This window comes from Pleurodeles waltl, chromosome 9 (assembly GCF_031143425.1).
Source record: "Pleurodeles waltl isolate 20211129_DDA chromosome 9, aPleWal1.hap1.20221129, whole genome shotgun sequence".
NCBI lineage: Eukaryota > Metazoa > Chordata > Amphibia > Caudata > Salamandridae > Pleurodeles > Pleurodeles waltl.
In genome coordinates, this window is record NC_090448.1 from 42,954,659 (window position 1) to 42,980,069 (window position 25,411).

Consider the following 25,411-nt stretch of genomic DNA (forward strand, 5'->3'; position numbering starts at 1 on the left):
AACACAGTCATATTCCTCCTGGATACTTTCTGAAGAAGGCAGAGGCATGCGTGAAAGACAGTCGGCCTGAAAATTCTTCCCTCCTTGAATGTACTTAATGGTGAAGTCATATTCCTGCATTTTGGAAAGTAAACAATCGAGACGAGCGGAAGCCTTGCCTAGCCCATCACCATTCAACAAAAAGACAAGAGGTTTGTGGTCAGTCTGTATTTCAAAAGAATTACCCCATAAGTATGTTTTGAATTTTTGAACAGCCCAAACACAAGCTTGTGCTTCCCTCTCTATAGTACTGAAGTTAGTTTCTGCTGGCAACAGAGCTCTGAAAGCAAACACTATGGTGATGAGTTTACCATTAACAGATTGAATGAACACAGCTTCAATGCCCTTCGCACTAGCATCAACGGTAATGATACATTTACCTTCAGGAATAAAAGGACTTAAAGCCGGGGCATCACAAACAAGGCTTTTGACTTTAGTGAATGCTATATCGATTTCAAAGGTCCAAAGAAATCTAACACCTTTCTTTAACAAATTCCTCAATGGCTGTACTACTATAGCATATTCAGGCACAAAGCGGGCATAGTATTCACACAAACCTAAAAAAGACCTGAGAGCATCTTTATCATCAGGAGCTGGTGCTCTAAGAATTGATTCTAAATTGCAGGACTTAAGTTTAATACCATCAGCAGAGATGGTGTGTCCTAAATAATCAAATTGTTGAACAAAAAATTTACATTTTTCTGGCTTGACTGTTACACCAGTATCCTCTAAAATACGTAATACTTTACTCAAAATTTCAAAATGTTGTTATTTGGTATCAGTAAAAATAAGGATGTCACCCTGAAACACCTGAACATTAGTCATATTAGAGAACAGAACATCCATAACTTTTTGAAAAACGCTTGCAGCGGAGGCAAGCCCAAAAGGAAGTCGGAGATATTTGTAAGATCCAAAAGGTGTTACAAAGGTGGTGAGTTCCTGAGATTCCACACTCAGTGCTATTTGATGATAAGCTGAGTGCAAATCGATTGCAGAAAAATATTTAGCAGTTCCAATATTGGCTAACATTTCTTGAATGTGTGGTAAAGGATGGCAGTCAACGATAATGTTATTGTTTAAGGAATTCAAATCAAGACAGAGACGTAGCTCTCCAGACTTCTTTTTGGCTAAAACAATAGGTGAAGCCCACTCCTTCTTTAGTAAGAACCCCATAAGTTTTGTTAAATCATTTCGTACACTGATAGGTACAGGTCTCACTTTATGTTTTACAGGAATGGCATTTTTCTTCAATCTGATGACATGTTCAAAACCATCCATAGAGCCTATCTCATCTCTAAACAGATTGGAAAACTTAGAAATCAGTATAGGTAGAACATCACCCTCAATATCCAAGGACAAAACAGGCATACTTCCCAAAACAATGGGATTATCTTCACCAGGTTTTAGTTGTAACCGTAATTTGGTTAAATCCATCCAACCTACCAAATCCCTGCCATTTACAGCAATGTACACTTTAGTCCAGGTGTCCCTACCCAGGATGTTAAGGTGTGCATCAAAATAACCTAACAACTGAATTTCCTTGTCCCCAAATGCTTTGGGGTTAATGTCTGGTTGCTGCAATTTGATAGAGTTGTGCCACAATGAGAAGAATGTTCTATCTGCCAAAACGGTAATAGGCGCTCCAGAATCTGCCATCACAGTAATGGATTTACCTTTAATGAGAGCTTGACACAAGGGAACCTTAACCTTGACATCTTTTTGCACGTTTTGAATGATGAGAAGCACATTCAAAAATGTATTGGTACACTCCTGAATATCACTATTCGCGTCACTAGGAATGTTAACATTGTGTATTCTGACAAGTGAGCCAGCAGATTGAGACTTAGACAGCTTGAAAATGTCCAATTTTACTACACTTAGTGCACTTCTCACCAATAGCTGGACATGCAGGACTGTTACCTAAATGACTTTTGGAACCACAACGATAACATATCAACTGTTTATTCCTGTTTTTAGTTGTCTTCATGGTTACAGCAGATACTAAATCATTCCCCGAAATATAAGAGACTGGTGATAGACCTTCATGAGTATTCATAATCTGAGTAGAGATTATGGATCTTTCTATACTTTTAGCAAAGTCTATAACTTCAGATAATGAAGGATTCCTACAAGTGAGTAATCTTTCTTGCATTTTTTTAGAAAAACAATTAAAGACAAATTGATCTCTAATATACGTGTCTACACCATTTTCAAATTCGCATGAAATAGCTAAAATGCGTAAAGCAGCTGTGTATTCCTCAACAGATTCACCAGGAAACTGCTTCTGTTTAAAAAAACTGTCTTTCTAAAAGTACACTAGCCTAATCAGAAAACAGTTTTTTTTAACCTCTCCTTGGCTACTAAATATACGTCCCAGTCACCATCACCACCAGGGTTAGCAATCAGGGGAAGAATGTCAAATTTGTTTTGTCCCTCAATGCCTACATGACTAAACAACAAAGACAATTTCCTAGCAGGACTGTAGTGAAGAGCATCAATAGCGAGTAAATAGTTCTCAAAAATACATACCCATTGTTTCCATTTGATTTCTGGTTTGCCAGATTTTTGCAAAAAAGGTGGTGGATGAATAACATTTTTATTAGTAGCCATGATATGAGTATGTGACAAGATAAATGAAAATATACAGTACAAAACAAAACAACAAATATAATAAGATAATAAGAAACAGAAATGCAAAGATAATGTTGAAGAAACCAAGAATCTTAAATCCAAATAAATGTGAACTTCAGCATGGTGGCGCCAAGCCAGACTACTAAAAGTCACTAACTAAATGTCCAATACAAGACTTGTAAGGTGAGCGCATAACCGGTCTGTTAAAGAATAAGTCAGCAGTACTTTTATTTTATATATATATATATATATATATATATATATATATATATATATATATATATATATATATATATATTTTTTAAATAATGATCCTCGTGTAGAAAATGGTGTTTGGGTTACCGCGTATTCAGGAAGATGAATCAGGATGTGGTGTGCGCGTCACCGCGCATTCATTATGAGTAACACAGGAATACACGCGTATTCAGGAAGAAGAATCAGGATGTGGTGTGCGTGTCACCGCACATTCAGTATGAGTAACACAGGAATACACCAAATTACGTGAACTAGGGCGGCGCAACACCAGCATGAACAGCTGCACGCAGAAGCAGTGGTGTGCGCATCACCGTGCATTTAGTGCATAAGGGTAACGCTGCATTAAATCCAATGCGATTAAACCCAAAGTGCACAACTAGTCCGATGTGTATTGCCCCTTTAAGAGATGCTCCTCCGAATCCAATGCGCACGAAGACAGCAGCGGCAACAACGTCAGCGGCTGCACATAAAGAATGTTGTGTGCGAGAAGACACCAATGCATGGCGTGCACAGAGTGCCTAAGGACAATTAGCCGTTGAATGGAATGTCGGCTACTGGTCGAAAGAGGCAAAGTTCGTCGAGAGGAAAGAGAAGGTAAAGGATTCTCCCTCAATATGCCTCTTCTGAATTAAGTTGTATAAGCGTTAAAGTTATAAAACAACTCTTCTTTCCTTGAAAACCAACCTGCAGTTCAACAAGAAATCCTGTGGTTCCCGAAACAGGACTGCAGGCAGAGGTGAAAGGAATTGGGAAGACTTAACCCCACTCCTGGTACCAAAATGTAGAGTTCCGATAAAGGACAGAAGAAGGCACCGAAGGAACTTCTTTTTTTGTGATGTTTATTTCTATAATTTTCAGGACTCACGGAGAATCGCTGTTTACCAGGCTAAATGCAGGAACCAACTGCCTTTACCTGGTAACCAGGATTCCACATGAGAACCAGACATGCATCATAGAGTCACGTAACATTCTACAAAATAGAAATAGAAAATGAAATAACAAAAACACAGAGTAGATACTACACTCTTGAACCTAGAGTGACTTCAAGGGCTAATTGGCTGGTCTCCTGATCTGAAGCCTCTGGGATTCAACAGGCTTCCAACAACCTTGCAGCTGGACTCTGTCATCTGTGAGTCTACACTGGCAAGAGGTGCCACCCCGGTTCTGGGTCCTTGGAAGTGGGCTTGAGGTTCTCTGCAGCCTCTGTAGATCTAGCAGAACCAACGCAGCTCCTCTGCTGCACGGTGCAAACCTGAGCAGAACCGACGCATCGCCGCTACTGCATGGTTTGGACCAGGAGCAAAACATGCATCACCGCCGCAGTCCAGCAGGACCATCACTGCACGATGCATCCTCTACGCAGGCCCTCATATCCCTCGTCGATGGCAGCCTAGACAGCACTGCAGCCTCGCAGCTCTTCAGAACCAAGGCTTCGCATCACAGACTTGCTGCATCTCAGAACCGACACATCGCTTCAGCTGTGCGATGCATCTTCAATACAGATCCGCAAAACACTGCTCAAACCAGGATTTAAGTTACTGGGTTCAGCGAGCCTAACTGGGTATCTGTAGCTGGCCCATGCTCCATCGTGGTCAGCCTGAACTAGTATCTTGCTCCCAATCTGGCGCGATCAGATATCCACAGTTAGCATTTTGTGCTTTTTGCTGCTATTTTTACTAAAACCTTTAAAATTGCAAATCTCCAGTGGATCTAGCAGAACCAAAGCAGCTCCTCTGCTGCACGGTGCAAACCTGAGCAGAACCGACGCATCGCCACTACTGCATGGTTTGGACCAGGCGCAAAACATGCATCACTGCCGCAGTCCAGCAAGACCATCACTGCACGATGCATCCTCTACGCAGGCCTTCATATCCCTCGTCGATGGCAGCCTAGACAGCATTGCAGCCCCGCAGCTCTTCAGAACCGAGGCTTCGCATCGCAGACTTGCTGCATCTCAAAACTGACACATCGCTTCAGCTGTGCGATGCATCTTCAATGCAGATCCGCAAAACACTGCTCAAACCAGGATTTAAGACTCTGGGTTCAGCGAGCCTAACTGGGTATCTGTAGCTGGCCCATGCTCCATTGTGGTCAGCCTGAACTAATGTCTTGCTCCCAATATGGCGCGATCAGATAACCACAGTTAGTATTTTGTGCTTTTTGCTGCTATTTTTACTAAAACCTTAAAAATTGCAAATCTCCAGTTTTACTGGGCTGTTAGATACTTTTTGTGTGGTTTTTCCATTTATTACTGTTTGAAGTGTGGCCCAAATACTTTACACACTGTCATTAAATTAAGCCTGACGTCTCTTGCCAAGGTACCAGAAGGTTGATCACAGATTAATTTAGAGGTGGCTTGTGCCTCAACTTGACGAGGAATGTGGCTGCTGTTTGACATGGGCACAAACTCCAGTTAACCAACCCTATTTCTCAGCAGAGTTATTTCAAAACCAAACAAACAAAACAGCTTGTATTTGAGTTGCCCACACCTTAATGGACCCCAAAACGCGATCCAGGAATTCATAGGTTACACACAGCTATTGTAACAGCTTCCAGCAGCCAATCAGTTTCAACAATCTCATCAGTCACTCTTCCTAATAATCGCAATATAGCTCTTAGCCATTCCATTCTGATTGCCTGCTGACAGCTCATCAGAATAGGTGTGGGACATGCTTTCCGCAACTCGCATGTAGCCTGCGATCTTACAGTGGTCATGGATGTCTAAAGTTACCGCTTGCTTTTGGGGTTTTTTCACCTCATAATAGGCTGAGGCGGACACCGCAAAAAACGGGTTAACTTCCAGATGTGCTTCTGCTTACTGCATCCTAAAAAAGCATACCTAGCCATATGCGTGTTATCTCAACATTACTGGGTGAGACTGATAGGCTGACAGAGATTAGGTAATATTAGATTTCAGGTATAGGATTTTAAAGAGGAGAGGTTGTGACTTATGAAAAAAGTGTCAGCCAACTGCAGAATTACAATAAGAGAGATAAAGACAGACCGGCATGGGACTGAGAGGTGGCTACGCCCAGATAAAGAAGGCATGTGGAGAATGGAAGGTAAGAAGACAGTCACTCTGAAGAAAAGAAAAGGAGAGGAGTCAAGTGGGAGCACGTCAAGGTAAAGTTGTCATACAGAGTGTTAGAAGTATAGTGGGAGAAGACTTTGAGATAGCAAGTAATGTGAGGAAGTAGGATGTAGAAAGAGACATTATACACAGTGTTCCATATCAAAGGTATACAGCTTAGACATGTGAGTGTGCACACCATTTAAACATTAGGAGCGCAAGCCTGCTGTGTGTCAAGACAAAAGCAGCCCGTTTAAACATAGTCTGGAATATCCCAGACTTGGAACAGGGTCTCTACACTGCACAACTGGAGTTAGTGCAGGGAGAAATAAATTGTCTTATTTAAAGATATTCCCTCACTATTATGAATTAAATGTTTTTTTCACTTACTACAGCTGAGTTATTTGACTCTGACTGAGAGGGTCTTGTCGATATATACAGTTAGGACTGTATCTTTTTTTCTCACCTAACCTCATTTCAGGTAGTTTCTTCAGTATATCAGAGCGACCACTGATACAAAGGTATCTACAGCTCACTTCCCAAGAGTACGCTGTGCATGTTTGTGTATGTGGCCCCTTTAGTATCGCATTGTAAGTACAAGTGAAAGAACGTAATGGAGGCCTGAGGGTTCCACTTTGAAAGTCCCTGGCCTGTTCCTGGCACAAGATGGGGTTGACGTTTTTCCCCAGAAAGGGGACGTGCATCAAGATTGAGGATTATTATTGATGAATGGTACCATTGGTAGAGCTGTAAGTCATAAGTCTGATTGGCCTGGTTTCAATGGCCTTTATTTTATTCTTTTGTGAATCGTACAGCTGCAGTCTGTCATTAGTCTGCATGGAGTTTCCTCTAAATTTATTTCAGAAATGTAAAGTAAAAACTGTCATATTAAAGGAAGACGGCTTTTCAAATGATGTAAGTAAAATACGAAATGGTTTTAATGGAGATCGTAGCGACGCCTCACCCATCCACCTTCAAACACCGCCCACCAATCTTTTCAAACGCTACCATCAGTGCTTTAAATGGGCCGGTACTCTCCGGTACTGAGTACCGGCACTTTTTTATTTTGAGAGGGAGAGTACCGGCATATCTCAAGAAAAACGTAATACTTTTAATTGGAGAGTACCGGCACTTCTCAGAAACAAGCAGGTACTCTAGTACAGAGTACCTGCACTTCTATTTTTCCATTTTAAGCACTGGCTACCATGGCAATGGAATCTGCACATCACCATGACAAACACACGCAAACACCTCTTTTCACTCACGCGCCAGAGTCTCCTTTTATGTCAGCACTTTGGAGATTACCACAAAACCTTACTAAAACAGCGTCATGTCTAGTACTGTCCCAATTATGTGCCCCATCAGTATCCAAATACATCCTGCTGTCTGTGATCTAATTTCAGGTAATGCCACCCACCATACTGTTCTATGAGCATCAGCTCATGTTTGAAATACATCTGCTGTAGTTCAAAATTTTCTGTTCGGCTCATCTTGGGCTCTACCTCAGCACCAAATAAATACGTCAAAACAAAACAAACAGAAAATTCTAAAACCATATTAATGTAATGGAGGTAGTCCGCACCATACATCAATCACAATCTCCATTAAGACTGAAAAGAATATATTAATGAACCTAATTCAGTCAGCAAATCTTGCAAACCCAGGAAATGAAGGACTTGTCATCCGACTTTCTCAATGAAGATCTAGCTTCAAGTGCATTTGCAGTCTTGGTCCTCTTTTGCAGTACAGGTATCCTGTCACCTGCAAAGAGCATTGCTTTAAAGTACTGCTAGACTTAAAAGGAAAATTTGTTAAATTACTTTTGCAAAAGCCACGAAAAATTGGTGACTTCGAGCCTGTCTTTCTTTGTATCAGTCTTCAGAAAAAGAACACCAACAATCAGCTTACTAGCTGAAAAAGTGTTGAGTTGAAAAGTTCTTTAATTGGGGGTGCCTAGTATGGGTCTTTTCGAAGAGGTTTCATTACAAATTTTGAATTTTATCAATAAGTAAATAAGTTGCATTTACATTAAACATACGTAAATGTATATTATGTGGATATACAGAAAATTGGTAAAGGATCCTAACCACATGAAATAAAGCAACAACCTCTAATCTGAGGGTTACTGCTGCTAACACAACTATTCAGCAACATATGATAATAAGACCTAACAGGTAATGGCTAAAAATGAAATAGTGGGATGTCAAAGGCTCATTTCTATCTCTCTTATTCACGTCCCACTGAAAAATCGTCCATGAAGATAAAGTTCGGATCACAAATACTATTAAGATCCCAAATCTAAATGCACCCAATAAATTCTACTTGTAATCAGGCTAAAGCAGGCATGCATTCTAAACAACCTCCTATTCAGTAGATCCTTTATTGCCTTCTCATTCATCATACAGAAAGAAGGCCCTCCAAAGGTTGTGCTGTATGTAGACCAGAAGGATATATATATATTTTTTTTATAAGTGGTGGACCTGGATAAAATGATATGCCATAGAGAAAGTGAGAGAATCTCAGCAACGAATGCCATGTGACATTAGCCATAGATCATACCACCAACAGTAGTAAAACAGCTCACATAGAAGAGCAACTCATTGGAAAGGTATTATAGTTCAGGTGTTGATGTAGCCCTATGTCCCAGTTTCTAGTCCTTGCTTCTCAATCTGAGCATACTGCGTGATCCTGAGGAAAGCGCTTTTGCTCCCTTGGTTCTAGTATAATCACGAAGAAAAACTGGGTGTTAGTAAGTGTTGTAACGAAAAATGAGCATGATATTACCAAACGCAAAAACACACATGCCAAATCAACTATAACTCCTGTAGGAAATTTCCCCTTTCTCCGGAGTTGGATTGTATATTAATGCTGGCTTTAGACCTCTGTGCACTTTACCGTTGTTAAACAGTGGTAAAGTCCTCCTTTCAACATGATGAAACTGGTATACTGTTAAATGGTATATTTAACTTACGTATAAGTCCCTAGTACATAGCCTGCAGTATACCCAGGGACCTCATGTTAATTTTTGCTAATAGGCTTCCATATTTATTGTGCCATCCACTATAGTGACAGTGTAAAGCATAGCTTCAGGCCTACCAAAGTAGTCTGACTGTTAACAACATAAGAACTGCAATTCGATCTGTCAAATATAAATCCTTTGACAGGTCAACCCCATTCTTTTAAATATTTATAATTCGTCCATAAGGCAGGGTGCATGGTATTTAACATTAGGACTTTTAGGAATTTAGGCCCTCATTACAACATTGGCAGTAAATGCCGCTTACCGCCGTGCAGAAGACCGCCAACACACCGCGGCGGCGGCGGAATTCCTCTACAGCTATTATGACCCACAGGCCGGAATCCGCCAAAATCCAGACACCCACAAAAGCCCGCCACACCAAAGGTCAGTGATAAACTGGCGATAAAAAACCTCAACCTCACGCCAACAGGAATACACCACACTATCACGACCCACAAATCCACGCAGTGGTCTTTCAACCGCGGTATTCCATTGGCGGTACACACCGCCGCGCTCAAAATACACACTCATTTACAAAACACGTCCACATTGGACAATTCGAAATACACACACCTGATACACATACACACACCACTCCCACAGACCCAATACAATATAAAACACACACCCACAAACCCTTACTACCAAAAATTCCGAAAGAAGCACAGAGAGAGACACCACTATCAACAATACTAGCATCCACAGGCACACACCATCATCACTCACACAACATCCATGCACCTCAGACAACACAAACAAACACATCCCCTCACACATCACAAAACACACCACCCTACACATCACCCACACCACATCATGGCACCGCAAAGACACCCCAGGTTCTCTGAGGAGGAGCTCAGGGTCATGGTGGAGTAAATCGTTCGGGTAGAGCCACAGCTATTCGGATCACAGGTGCAGCACACCTCCATAGCTAGGAAGATGGAGGTATGGCGCAGAATCATAGACAGGGTCAATGCAGTGGGACAGCACCCAAGAACACAGGATGACATCAGGAAGAGGTGAAACGACCTACGGGGGAAGGTGCGTTCCGTGGTCTCAAGACACCAGATTGCAGTACAGAGAACTGGCGGCGTACCCCCACCTCCTCCCCCACAACTAACAACATGGGAGGAGCAGGTCTTGGCTATACTGCATCCTGAGGGCATCACAGGAGTAGCAGGAGGAATGGACTCTGGTAAGTCAAATCTTAACTATTACATCCCCCACCCTACCTGCATTCTATCACATACCCCACCCTCACCCCCATCACCCCAACACCTCACATATGCCCCACTATCACAACCCACACATCCCAATACCAAGCCCTGCATGCAACAAAGCATGGACACCCATCATCAAAGCATGTCCACTACAGATACCCACACAGACCCCAAACCAAGTATCAAACAAGGTCCTGGACAAGAATGCAAGCACTGGAGTACAGGGTCATCCACCCATTGCACATGATGGCACACACAGATGCAATAATCATGCCTTTACACCCCTGCAGGACCCCCTACCCAACGTCACCGGACAGAAGGTTCCAGACATGTCCACTCCCCCACAGAGGAGGCCCACAGTGATGACAGCAGTTCTGTCCAACTGGATCAAGATGACCAGCCCAGCCCGTCTGGGACCTCGGGACACTCGGTTCCCCTCACACTGGCACATGCCACCACAGAGCCTCCCCCTTATGAAACACCAGCACAGCACCCTCCCAGCGGGACCATCCCTCTGTCCCCAGGACACGTCAAGCAGCAGTGTGTCCACCACTACAGGGAACCAAGGGAAACCCACCAACCCAAGAAAATCAGGGACCTGGGGGCAGTGGCAGTTGGCACACGGTTCAGGGGACAGAGGCACAGGATAACAGGGGAACTGGGAGGACAGCTGTGCGACGCGGGAGGACAGGCCCAGGGAACCCGCTCTCCATGGGGCCCTCTCCAACATCATGGAAGCGTACCATCATTCCCAGGAGACAAGGGCAACGGTACTGGCCAAGTTTCAGGAGACCCAGCGCCTGCAGGAGGAACAGTATCTGGGGATCAGGGAGGAACTTAAGTCCATCAACACCACCCTGGTCACCATTGTAGGGGTGCTGAAGGACCTTGTGGACACCAGGAGGGACACTGTGGCACAACAAGGGGCCCCTGACACTAGCCTTGATGACGAACAGCCCAACACCTCTGCCGGCGCTAGTGGACAGGAGGCACCGCCACAGGACCACAACACCAGCACCCCACCCCCTGCTGATGGAGAACCACCCTGCAAACGGTCCCTGAGATCCAGGACAAAGACAGAGAACAATGCCCAGACCCCCGCCAGGAAATGAGACCACCCTGAATGTCATCCTTCTGTCCCACTTCGTCACCCTGTCCATCCATCAACTGCCCTAGCTCCACTTCCTATGCCACTTTGGACAATGCACCTGTGAAACAAATAGACTGGACTCTGCCATGGACAATCCTCCACCATCACCCCTGCCCATTTTACAACCCCCTCCACTAATTTGCACTGAAATAAACACCCTTGAATCACAAAACAATCTGGAGTCAGTCTGTGCTTTCACAAATGTGTACTTGCAATAACTATGAAATATAGCAATGTCGACTGTATTGTCAACATACCTATGTCACACAGCTCTAGTCCATGAGGTAATATAGCAGAGGTCACACAGTGGGACCCACATCTGTGAAATGGAAAGGCAAAGTGACAAGTCAGGGTCCATACACTGGGTGAAAGTGACAGACTTATGATAGGTCTAACAATTGTATGAGATGTGTGAGCCAGTGACATCTTCTTACCTGTGTCTCACTGGAAGTATTGCTGGATAAAGTTGTTTCTTTTGTCGATATCCTCTTCTTCTGCCTCCTCTTCTTCACTGTCCACAGGCTCCACAGCTGCCACAAGACCTTCTTCTGGACCATCCTCCTGCAGAAAAGGCACCTGTCGTCGCAAAGTCAGGTTGTGCAGCATACAGCAGGCCACGATGATCTGGCACACCTTCTGTGGTGAGTAGTAGAGAAAAACACCTGTCATATGGAGGCACCGGAACCTGGCCGTCAGGAGGCCGAAGGTCCTCTCTATCACTCTCCTAGTTCGCCCATGTGCCTCATTGTAGCATTCCTCTGCCCTTGTCCTGGGATTTCTCACTGGGGCCAGTAGCCAAGACAGGTTGGGGTAACCAGAGTCACCTGAAAATATCGAGGGGCAACTGTTAGACACACACTAACCCTTAGGGACAACCCCAGACAACTATTCACAGGGTATACGGTCCTTGTCCTCACCTATTAGCCACACACAGTGCCTCTGGAGTTGCCCCATCACATAAGGGATGCTGCTATACCTCAAAATGTAAGCGTCATGCACTGAGCCTGGAAATTTGGCATTCACATGGGAGATGTACTGGTCGGCGAAACACACCATCTGCACATTCATTGAATGGTAGCTCTTCCGGTTTCTGTACACCTGTTCACTCCTGCGGGGGTTACCAAGGCCACATGTGTCCCATCAATGGCACCTATGATGTTGGGGATATGTCCCAGGGCATAGAAGTCACCTTTCACTGTGGGCAAATCCTTCACCTGAGGGAAAACAAGCTAGCTGCGCATGTGTTTCAGCAGGGCAGACAATACTCTGGACAACACGTTTGAGAACATAGGCTGGGACATCACTGATGCAATGGCCACTGTAGTTTGAAAAGACCCACTTGCCAGGAAATGGAGTACTGACAGGACCTGCACTAGGGGGGGGGGGGGTGGGTTCCTGTGGGATGGCGGATAGCTGACATCAGGTCTGGCTCCAAATGGGCACACACTTCATGGATTGTTGCACGATCAAGTCTGTAGGTGACTATTACGTGTCTCTCTTCCAATGTCGACAGGTCCACCAGAGGTCTGTACACCGAAGGATGCTGCCATCTCCTCACCTGCCCCAGCGGACGTGCCCTATGGACGAGAACAGCGAGCAGAGAGTCAGCCAACACTGAGGTATTAAAAAAATGTTTATTGCGCACATTTGTCAATCCGCAATGTGCGTGTCACTGTGTGTACGCAAGGCCTAGATAGGTGTGACGCATTTAAAATTAATGCCATATGGCCCCCTGAAATGGCGGCTGCCTGACCTGTAAGGTGGGACAAGGGGATATGAGGTAACTGCGCTGGTGTTGTACACCGTCGTGGTAGGCGGTCGAAGACCGCGGCGCAATCCTGCATTGGTTAACATTGGACCCTATGGGTCCCAGGAGCCAATGACGGTACGCACCGCCGCGGATGTGACCGCCATTTTCTGTCTGTTCACTCACTTGATACCTTTTTAAAAAAAATCTGTTTATTGAACGTTATGCATAAACAACAGTACATTTCGCTATTAAAGATTTTACGATCTGACTACACACATTTATAATCATGTACAGAGCAATTGCTTAGTGATGTGCTGAAATACAACTTAAAACTGTGCAACTAATAATTAGAGTCACGTCTGAATACCGAATAGTGTATGCTGATGTCAGAGGTAGTGCAGGCTACACCTGCCGGAGGGGAGGAGGGGGAGGCACATCTGCTGCATATGTAAGCTGTGAAGGCAGGATCGATGTAGTGGGGCGGAGAGGCACCTAGAGCCAGTGGTGTAGTGAGCTAGACTTTTTTTTTTTTATGTGAAAGTTGCGTGGGGTCCCAGTTATGGGAGACGCACCTTGAGGCATTACATTGTTACGATGAGGTGGGGTGTGGGGGTGACGTGGCTGAGTGATTAGAGGGCAGCAAGGGGTTGCATGGTGTAGAGATTGAACAGGAAGAAAGCACGTGTGCACCTGTTAACTCAGGGGGGATATATGTTGTCCCTAGCTTCTATGCCCGTCACAAAAATATCCCAGATTTCAGCACCGCCCTGTATTAGGCCTTTGTGTTGTAATTGACAATGTCTGAGCCTCGGCTTGTGAGCGACTAAGCAAGTCGCGGAGCCAGGCAGTGTGTGAGGGAGCGTGAGAGGCCTTCCAGTGCGTAGCAATCAGGGGCTTGAAGACAATGAACGTCAGGTCTATAAATCTGTGAAGATGTTTGTCGCCTTTGGCTCGGTGGCGTATGCCGAGTAGACAGGATTCCGGGGTGGGTACAAGAGTGTGGGCAGCGACCTCTGCTGTAGTATCAGCGATTTGTTGCCAGGCCAGATTTATTGAGTGGCAGCTCCAGACCATGTGGTAAAAGTCTGCTGCTGGAATAGCGCATCTAGGGCATACTGGGTTTGTGTTCGGGTATATTCTTTGGATACGGGCCGGGGATAAGTATGAGTGATGAATGTAATTAAATTGGGAGTACCGCAATCTGGTATTGGGGGATACTGTCTTGATCATTGTGAGACCTGCGACCCACGCTTTTTGTGGTAATGGAGTAGAGAGAGCGGTATCCCAACGTGCTTTAACATGTGACAGGTCCGAGCAGACCTCAGCTAGGAGCACTTTGTGTAGTTTAGTTATGATGCCTTTTGTGTTTCCTATAGTAAGGATAGTGGTAAGCAGATGAGATTCATGCGGTTCAGTGCTGCCGAGTCTCCATAGGCTATTCAGCAGTCGTCTAGCGGCGCTGTATGTCAGGAAGGCCCCAGTATGCGTGACCGCTGCGGCCACTAGTTCTTCGAAGGTGCGCATTGTGGGCCTTGAGTAATAATCACCCACGTTCAATGTACTTATGTCGCGCGTATCATGGTGTAGTGAGAGTATTTGGGCACCCGGTAATTGAATCAGCAGTAACAACGGGGAGTAAGGAGGCGAGGGGGCCTTGCCTTGGACATATCTGTGCCAGCAGAATCTGGCCGCTTCCAACAGTATGGGTTTAATCGATGAGCGGTTAGAGCCGGACAATAGTGACGTCAGTAACATTTGTGGAGCTGTGTATGCGCTCAGCGTTTTGCTTTCTGGGGGGGAGGTTCACTTAGCCATGTGGTTAGCCATAGTAGCTGAGCCGCGGCGTAGTATAATTCAAAGTTAGGCATGTCCAGTCCGCCTGCTTCTTGTGGGTATTGTGTTATAGTTAGTGCTACTCTGCGTCTGTCTTTGCCCCAGAGCAGGTCGGTTAATAGAGAGTGCAATTTGTGAAAAAATGAGCGTGATAGGCACAGCGGGACAGCGGTAAAATAATATAGAAACCTAGGAAGTATGAGCATTTTGGCTATGGCTACCTGACCCATCGGGGAAAGGGGGAGTGAACTCCAGAACGACAGTGAGCTGCGGGTGGACCTAAATACTCTGTCTAAGTTGCCCTCTTTCAGGTCGCTAGTGGAGTGGTAAATTTGTATGCCAAAAAGTTGTATGTGACCATGGCAGTTGATATTGTGGCAGTGCCGTATGAAGTTCGATTGGTACGGGAGTGAGAGGGAAGATACTTGACTTGGACCAGTTAACACGTAAACCGGAGGCAAGTGCGAAGGAGTCCAGTATTAGCATCACCCCTCCCATGGAAGTGTTGTGGTTTCGCAGATATATCAGGTCATCGTCTGCATATAAGGATATAATATGATGTGTGTTAAATTCTGTAATGCCCCATATGTGGGCATAGCTGCGGAGCTTGATTGCTAATGGTTCCATGGCTATTGCAAATAGTAAGGGGGATATTGGGCAACCTTGTCTGGTGCCTCTGCCTATAGAGAATGCTTCAGAGATAACTTGTCCAGTTTTGACCCGAGCTATGGGTTTGGAGTAAAGCGTTTTGATCCATCTGATGAAGCCGTAACCGAAACCAAGCGCATTAAGTGTGCGCATAAGGAAGTCCCAGCTTAGCGTATCAAACGCTTTTTCTATGTCTAGGGAGAGGGCCACCACATCTGTCTCTGTGACGTTATGCATTATGTGGATTAACCTTCTGATATTTAAAAAGGTACTTCTCCCCGGGATAAAGCTGGACTGATCAGGATATATTAAGTTTGGAAGGTAGGGGAGTAACCTGTTTTCCAGGATTTTTCCTAGTAGTTTGCAGTCCGAGTTTAGTAGAGAGAGCGGCCTGTATGATTCAACATCAAGAGGATCGTGGCCCGCCTTTTGGAAGGACAACTATCAGGGCTTCGCGCATAGAGTCGGGCAATTGTAGCTTATTACGTGCTTCATTGAACACCTCTATAAGTGGTTGTAGGAGGTGAGTAGCATGGTAGTTAAAATATTCTACTGGTAAGCCGTCGGAGCCAGGGGTTTTGCTGCAAGCCATTTGTGATAGAGCGAGGCGTAGCTCATCGATGGTAATGGGACCATCTAGTGTGTCAGCTTTGTCAAATATGTGTTGGTTTTGGGGAACTAATGATAAGATTTCAGCTAATTGCTGTTCCGATTGGGGGGGGGAGGCGTGTAAAGGGCGCAGTAGTAAGAAGAAAAGGCTTTGTTCATTCCTACCTGGGTGTTGATGATGTTCCCTGAGTTTAACTGTATCACACCTATGGGTGAGGATGGTGAAGGTTGGCAAATCAGCCATGCTAACAGTCTACCTGATCTATCCCCCTCAGCGTGTTGATGCGCCATGTAGTGTCTGTAGTCGTGCTTACATAGTCTGGTGTCTGCCTCTCTGTGGTCAACTCTTAGCGAGTTCAATTCCGCTACTGTGGACTGATTCCTGGAGACCTCAACCTCTGCTTTGCGGAGTTTAATCTCCAGCACTTGTAGCTCTTTAATGAGTGTCGTTCTTAACCCCACTGTGGCCGCGAGACAGTGCCTGCATATTACTGCTTCATGGGCGTCCCACTATTGCTCGAGATGAGGTTGAGTTTTTATTCAGGAAGAAAAAGTCTGACAGGCACTTGGCCAATTCCGCATGGAAGGGAGGGTCTAAGAGAGCTTCTGTCTGTAGTCGCCATGTTGGTATGCGAGTATGTGTGCGGCCCCAAACCAAAGTTGTGTAAAGCGGGTTATGATCTGAGATGGAGCGTGCTAGATACTCAGTGGTGCTTACTTTCTGGATTACGGACGCGGATGTGAAAATCATGTCTATTCTGGTGTGTAGCTTGTGCACTGAGGAGTAATAAGAGTATTCACGTTGAGTAGGGTGTCCAGATCTCCAGATATCTCTCAGACCATTATTGGAGACCCAGTTTGCTAGGTCCAGTGAGGCGCGATTGGTTGGAGCTGTGTCGAACGGGGGGAATGAGCTGTCTATTTGAGTATCTAGGACACAGTTAAAGTCGCCCCCCCATATACAATCTAACGTAGGCTCACTAAGGTTACCAGTAGTGAGTGTACTCAGGAAGTCGCGTTGATTTGTGTTTGGGGAGTATAACGCTACCAGTGCTAGGGGAGACCCATCAAGGACACCTTCTAGTATCACATATCTACCATTTGGATTGCATTGCGTACGGGACATGGTAAATGGGATGTGGTGCCTTGCAATTGCCCTTTCCATTTTAAGCGTGTGCTCTCCAAAGTTGATTTAGAGAGGTGTGTCTCTTGCAATAGGGCTATGTGTACCTGATTTCTCCTGAGAAATGCATGAATCCGTTGTCTCTTGCGCAGTGTTGCCATACCGCTAATATTCCATGTGAGTATTTTATATTTCGGGATACATTGTTTAGTTTGAGAGGTCATGAAGTGTTTATACGTTTAGCTAAGCGGAAGAGGTGCATGTCTCCCGCCCCCACTGTAATGGTGATGGCGAGGCTAGCCAGTTAGTGCCCTTGGTGTTGTGAACCATTATCCTATTGGTAAGACAAATGTGAGGTGAACTATTGTGAGCGTGGTCCCGATTAAGTAACATGGGACTGAACCGTTGGAAGAAAATGCAACCAAAAAGTGTATATAACAAATAACTGAGATAGTGGAAAGGAAAGAGAAATTCCAGCAGCTGCCAGCTTGGGAGAACAGTCCATATGGAGCAGGGGGGTGCCAAAGGATGTTAGTTCCGAAACACTGGCCCAAATTGTTCTGGGTGTTGGATCGACTGCCCAGGGCCTCAAACGGTCGGAGTGCAGTGCCAAGGGACCTGTGGCACTGCCGGACAAGTCATGGGCTGCTAGACTAGGCAGGCTACAACGTCATGTGAGGGACCTGGAGCAGGGCGATGGAATGAGTGGCACTTGGTCATGTTAACAGATGTCATCTGCCGTGCGTGGTGTGAGGGTAGGCCCTCGAACAGAATCTGCAAAATCAGAGTTTACGTCGTGGTCTGGTCCCCCGTCAGTTTGAGTGGACAGGGTTGTTGGCGACGTATTGGCAAATCTAGATGTGGCCTGCAGGAGAAGGGAGCGTTCTGTTTGAGACTGTTCAGTTGTGGGTTTGCTGCCTTGTTTTTTGCGGTGCTTGCGCCTTGTCTTAAGAGAGGACCACTTATCTCCTGGGCCGCTTGTATCTATTGGGTCAGCCAGGCCCTTTGCGTGTAGCCAGGTCCAGGCATCTTCTGGTGTGGTGAAGAAGAGTGCTCAGGAATCGACATGTACATGGAGTCTAGCTGGAAACAACAGCGCATACTTGATGTTATGTTCGTGGAGACGTTCTTTAACCCGGTAGAAAGAGCTCCGCTTCCTTTGAACTTCTGCTGTATAGTCTAGATAAGCCGTGATCTCCGCGTTTTTGAAATGTACGGGGCCTGATTTGCGGAATAGCTGTAGGATGAGGTCTCTATCGCGGTAGTTAAGGAGTCTTGCTATCAGCGGTCGAGGCTGTGCGCCAGGTGGAGGGGGTCTGCCAGGGACCCTGTGGGTACGCTCTATGGAGAAGAACTTCGGCATGTTGTCCTTAAGAATTGTTTCTGTGAGCCACTGTTCTACGTATAATTCTGAACTGGGGCCTTCTGCGCGCAGTCACTTGATACCTGACCTTCAACAGGAGAGGACCTACACTGCAAGTGCTGCTGTGACCTCAGTCTGAAAGCGACAATGGCTCATGTGTCTGGGGAAAGGGACCCTGCCTTCACTTCGGAGGAGTTGGAGAAGTTAGTGGATGGGGTCCTCCCCCAGTACACGCTACTCTACGGTCCTCCAGACAAACAGGTGAGTACACTGTGAGCATGCAGTATTGGCAATGCCTGTATGGAGTGGTGTGGATGCAAGATACGGGGGGGACTGAGGCCTGCATGAGCGGACGGTGAGTGTATGCGCATCAGGGCAAGGGTGGGAACGTGGGTCAATGACTGTGACAGTCCGGACGGTTAAAGATTTTCCTTTTTCCCCTGTACTATTCCTGTAGGTCAGCGCCCACCAGAAGAAGGATATTTGGCGTGCCATCGCCAAGGACGTCCGGACCCTGGGGGTCCACCACAGACGGAGCACCCACTGCCGTGAAAGATGGGAGGACACTCGCCGCTGGAGCAAGAAGACGGCGGAGGCCCAGTTGGGAATGGCCTCCCAACATGGGAAGGGTGCCCATCGCACCATGACCCCCCAGATGTACCGGATCCTGGCGGTGGCCTATCCGGAGTTGGATGGGCGCTTGAGGGAATCACAGCAGCCACAAGGGGGTGAGTACAGTCACATCCATCTGACTCTGCGTGCATTAAGAGGTGTCTGGGTGGGGGAGGTGGGCTGTGAGTTCCCCTAGGCCAGGGCGAGTTTTGTAGGCAAGGTCCCTTCGTGAGGCAGGCTATGTGGCACCCAACCCCACCAGTGGTAAGAGCCAACTACACCTAGTCAAGCTCCTGTGACTTCCATGTGTGCAGCAATCGGGCATAGGCCTTGTACCCCATGTCCCTGTGATCAATTAGTGAACTCTAAGTGCATGGCGTAGTGCAGAGGGCTGCTGTGTCTGAAGTGTCCGCCAACGGTAGTGGTATTGCATGCACTGAACATGCCTTTCTTCTGTCTTTCCCCCACCGTTTTTGTGGTCTCCCTGTTCTTGTGTGCATTAGCATCATCAGGCGGAGGAGCAGTGCCACCGGCGCAGGAGGGAGCTGCATCCCACATGGTCCTGGAGGGCGAGACAACGGAGTCTGAAGCCACCAGTGGGACGAAGGGCGAGGGGAGGTCCACGGCTGGGACCAGAGGTGACATCAGCGACTCTTCCTCTGATGGGAGCTCCCTTGCGGTGGCGGGCCCCTCTATGCCCCCGCATCAACAGGTACAGCCGCCACCCCCCCTACCAGCACTGCCCTCCCAGCTGCCCCTCAGCGTGTGTCCCGTGGCCGCTCACCCAGGAGGGTGGGCATCTCCTTCGCCCCAGGCACCTCAGGCCCTGCCCCAGTCAGCCATGCTGCCCTCAGGGAGGAGGCTATTGACCTCCTGAGATCCCTCACTGTTGGGCAGTCTACCATTCTGAATGCCATCCAGGGTGTAGAGAGGCATTTGCAACAAACAAATGCATACCTGGAGGGCATTCATTCTGGCCAGGCAGCCCAACAGAGAGCATTTCAGGCTCTGGCCTCAGCACTGATGGCAGCCACTGTCCCTGTGTCCAGCCTCCCCCCTCCAACCTCCTCCACCCAGACCCAATCCCCTGTACCTCAGCCTATCCCAAGCACACCATCAGACCAGCATGCACACACCTCAACACACAAGAATGGCTCAGGCAAACATAAGCACCACACATCCCACAGGCACTCACACAAGCGTCATACCCATGCACACATACCAACATCCACTTCCTCCACTGTGTCCCCCTCCTCCACGTTTCCCTCCTCCCTCCCTGTCTCGTCTCCACTCACACCTACATGCACTACATCTTCAGCCACTACCTCCATCACCAGCACGCCCATCAGCACACACCGCTCACGTGCACTCACCACCCCACTACCATTCACACATGCCCTGTGTCCTCTCCCAGTGTGTCTGTGAGCCCTCCTCCCAAAGTATCCAAACGCAGCCACACACCCACCCAACAGCCATCCACCTCACAACAGCCTCCAGCCCATGCACCTTCACCCAAAGTCAGCAAACGTACACCTCCTACAACTACTACCTATTCCTACACTCCCAAACCCACTCCATCTACCCGTCAAAGTGTGTCTAAGAAGCTTTTCCTGTCTACTATTGACCTCTTCCCTACACCTCCCCCCCCCCGTCTGTCCCCTAGGGCCCACCTTTCCATGTCCCAAACCAGCACCTCAGCCACCACATCACCGGGCACAGTGGTGCCAGCAACTGTGCGCTTTTGGAGTGCGCCAAGCATCAGGGCTGCCAGTGTTTCACGGAGCGAGGGGAAGGACATTTCGCCACCTCCAAAAGTCTAAAAGTTGCCCACATCCCGGAGGGAGAAGGCGAAAACACCTGCCACCAAGGGCTCAGGCAAAACAAAAGTGGATAGTGGAAAGACAGCTGCGCCACAATCCAAGGTGGGGAAGGGCCAGAAAATCAAGGGCAGGCCCAAGTCAATGCCAACCTGCACGGCAGACAAGACCGCCACCAGCACTGCCACTAGAACCGCAGTCACTGAGCCCGCCACCAGAACTACAGTCACTGAGCCCGCCACCAGAACCACAGTCACTGAGCGCGGCACCAGCACCGCAGTCACTGAGCCCAGCACCTACACCGCAGTCACTGAGCCCGCCACCAGCACCGCAGTCACTGAGCCCGCCACCAGCACCGCAGTCACTGAGCCCGCCACCAGCACCGCAGTCACTGAGCCCGCCACCAGCACCGCAATCACTGAGCCCGCCACCAGCACCGCAGTCACTGAGCCCGCCACCAGCACCGCAGTCACTGAGCCCGCCACCAGCACCGCCGCCACAAAGACCGGCACCAGCACCGCCGCCACAAAGACCGGCACCAGCACCGCCGCCACTAACACCGCCGCCAGCACCGATGCCACTGACACCGCCGCCAGCACCGATGCCACTGAGACCGCCGCCAGCACCGATGCCACTGACACTGCCGCCAGCACCGCCAGCGGCCCGCGACATCCTGAGCCAGTGGCACCAACGCAGACATGGCTGCCATCCCCAGTGGTCAGTCGTACGAGGCTGCTGGTCAGTTCCAGGAGTCTGGACAGCTTCATGTTGCACCACCATCAGTGGAGTATCACATCCACTACCTCAGTCCTTGGCAGGATGAAGCGCTCGGGGCACAAAGCCCTCTCCAGAACCAGTGGAGAAAGGCATCCACTACCTCAGTGCTTGGCAGGATGAAGCACTCTGGGCACCAAGCCCCCTCCAGAACCAGTGGAGTATCACATCCACTACCTCAGTCCTTGGCAGGATGAAGCACTCTGGGCACAAAGCCCCCTCCGGAACCAGTGGAGTATCACATCCACTACCTCAGTCCTTGGCAGGATGAAGCACTCTGGGCACAAAGCCCCCTCCAGAACCAGTGGAGAAAGGCATCCACTACCTCAGTCCTTGGCAGGATGAAGCACTCTGGGCACAAAGCCCCCTCCAGAACCAGTGGAGTATCATATCCACTACCTCAGTCCTTGGCAGGATGAAGCACTCTGGGCACCAAGCCCCCTCCAGAACCAGTGGAGAAAGTCATCCACTTGAGACTGTGGCTTGGCACTCCCCCAGGATACAGCAGTGGGCAAACCACCCACTGTAAAGACTTGTGAGACTGTGGCTTTGCACTCCCCAGGATAGAGCAGTGGGCAAACCACCCACTGTAAAGACTTGTGAAACTGTGGCTTTGCACTCCCCAGGATACAGCAGTGGGCATGGAGCCCCCTCGTGGAGCTGGCTTCGTGCACTCATCCGGCTGAGGTGTCCCCCCCCTTCCCTTCCCCCTGAGGTGCCCGTTTCATTTCAATCTGGTGCCCCTGCAGTGTTCTCTCTGTTTGAAGTCTGCTATCGAGTGTGGGCCTCGCCCATGCTTTTTGGGCCCTGTGGTCCACGGACTATGAATTGTGCACTATCCGGACTTGTGTAGTTGGTGTACATAATTGTATATACTGTATTTAAAGTTTTGACTAATGGATTTTTATTTATTACACTTGTTCAACTCATTTCCTTTTGTCCTTGCATTCTTCCAGGGTGGGTGGGGGCTGTATATGTAATGTTGCTGCATGTATTTGTGTGTATGTTGTTGTGGGTGAGGGTGGGGGTTTTGCGTGTTGCGTGTGTCTCACTCTCTTTTCCCTCCCCCCTCCCCTGCGTTGTAGGTGCAGTACTCACCGTGGTCGTCGCCGTCATCTTTCGTGCTCCTGGTAGAGGAGCAGGAATACCATCGCAGGGAGTATTTGGAGTTCTGGCTCCATGGCGTCCTGGTTCCTCGTGGGGTATGGAGAGGTGAGTGTTTTCCCTTCCAAGTCCTGTTTCCGCCGTGTTTTTGTTCGCGTTGGTTCCGCCCCGGAAAAGGTGGCGGATTGGCCTCTCATAATAGTGTGGGCGGTACATTGTCTTCCGCCTGTCTGTTGGCGGTGACCGCCGCAGTGGTTGTTTCTACCACCGTGGTGGTTGGAGTGTTAAAGTGGCTGTCTATGTTGGCGGTTACCGCCATGGTCCTGATTCCATTTTTTTTTTACCGCCAGCCTGTTGGCAGTCTTATGCCCGCTTTAACACCGACCGCCAGGGTTGTAATGAGGGCCTTAATGTTAAACAAAATCTTAAGGTTAAAAGGTCCCAAAAAATGTTTTTACTGTAGCAAGACTGACTTTTCCATAGCAAAACACTGGGTTACATTATTAAATTTAATAAGACTAATTTTGCTTAGGAAAAAGCTAGAAATGTAATTAAACCATTATTTTTAGTAGTTATAAAAAAATACAATCCAATGGTGAAGTCGGAATTTTGATAAATATTAAGGAAAAGGTATGTGTAGAAACTTACGGGTTCCCTGCCCAAAGTGTCTGGGGCCCATTTGTATTTGCCCTCCCACTTCTGCCAGCCAGAAATTAGCATCTAAATAGGCACATATGTGTGTGAAATGGTTCCCTACAGCAATCAATAGGCTGACCTGAATGGACAGAGATGACCACTCTGAACCTGACAGATTATGCAGTGTGGGGATGTGAGCATACTTTCTGAACTACAATTTTAAATCCTGCTTCAATGTCAAATCTGGATTGACAGGTCTGCTGGGGTTTTAGAAATAACACTTGGGGAACACTACAAAGGTGAATTCAGGGTGCCAAAACAATTCCTGTGTTTCCACTGTCTGGCTGCTGAACCCTCCTGCTTTTGCTACCAAGCTTCACTCGCTGGGTTTACTGGGAGTATAATAAATGCCTCAAACTAGATTTTAGTGTTATATGTAAGGGGATACCTGGATTAATATAGTACACTCCCTACACACACACACCCGCTCCGTTCACGCCCAAGTTGAGTGTGGCCAAAGACTTCAATCATCTTGAAAATGCCAAAAGTGGGTAAGGTTGGTGTCCCAGGAACATTTAAATCACTAGTTAGGGAACGCCTAACTAGATCATGGGTATAGATGTGGCATGTCCAAGCACCACTTCAGAACACTACTGAACCTGAAGAAGAACAGTAGAGATCTGGACCTGCAGTCTGTGAGCTCAGAAGAGGCCTTAAGTTCTGGACTTCCTTCCTCTTGTATCCAGGACTAAGATGTGGACACCAAGAGTCATATGGCTGATCTCACGTTTAAGTTACAGGGGACAAACAAGGTACAAGGGGTCTCATCGTGGCTATCTTCCTGGAAGAACTAGTAAATAGGCTTGTTTTTAGATAAGTTGATTATTTTATTTACACTGTTACATATATTTGTCCTCTATTGTCTCTTGGATGCCTCAGTGTATAGTCGTTATCTGTGTTCTCTTCTCAACACATATAATAATCTTGCCTGTTTGGTCTCTTGTAGGTGGGAAAAGGCACTTCCGGTCTCTCGCTTCGTCCCTTGCCAGCCAACCTTAGAGGAATATCAAAAGGATCCAAGGTTAGGTAAGTGCATACATTTTTTAGAGATATCGGGTAGGATCAAGGGAACTGCTTGTGAAGGTAGGAGGCGGGTGGGGGGTCTTGAAACATACGTGATAGGGAAAGCTCCCTGCAGGACTGTGTGAGAGGGGTCTTTTCAGTAGGTGCTCTTATAGTGGGAAGTGACTCCTAGTGCCCGGCAAGTCCCACGTGCGTGAAAATCCCACCCCACCCTTTCTCACACTTCCCCACCCTTTGTGGCCATTTCCTTCTTCAACAATGACTGTACCTTGTGAAGCCACATTCCTCCTGCGATGTGGCCAGGGTAGATGGCCTTTGGGTGTCATCTGTCCGCTCCCGGGGTCCGTTGCTTCTCCCTAGTCCGTTGTTTGGGTCCCGCAGTTTCCTTCTTTCAGCTCCTGAAGTCCTAGGGTCCCACGTCTTCTGCCTCACAGCTCCCGACGTCCGTCTCCTTTTCCATGCTCTGGCATCTTCTTCTGCGTTCTTGCTTCGTCCCAGCACAGGTCCGCTCTTCGCTGGCTCGCTCCACCTTTAGTTTTGGTGATACCCAGAAGTATTCCTTACTTCCAGCAATCCGATGTTCTGATGTCCCCCCGGGGAATGGAGTGCTGTCACTTGTTCAGCCCGAGGTATTGCTCAATGCAGGGATTGTCACAGAGACCCTGTGACAGGACT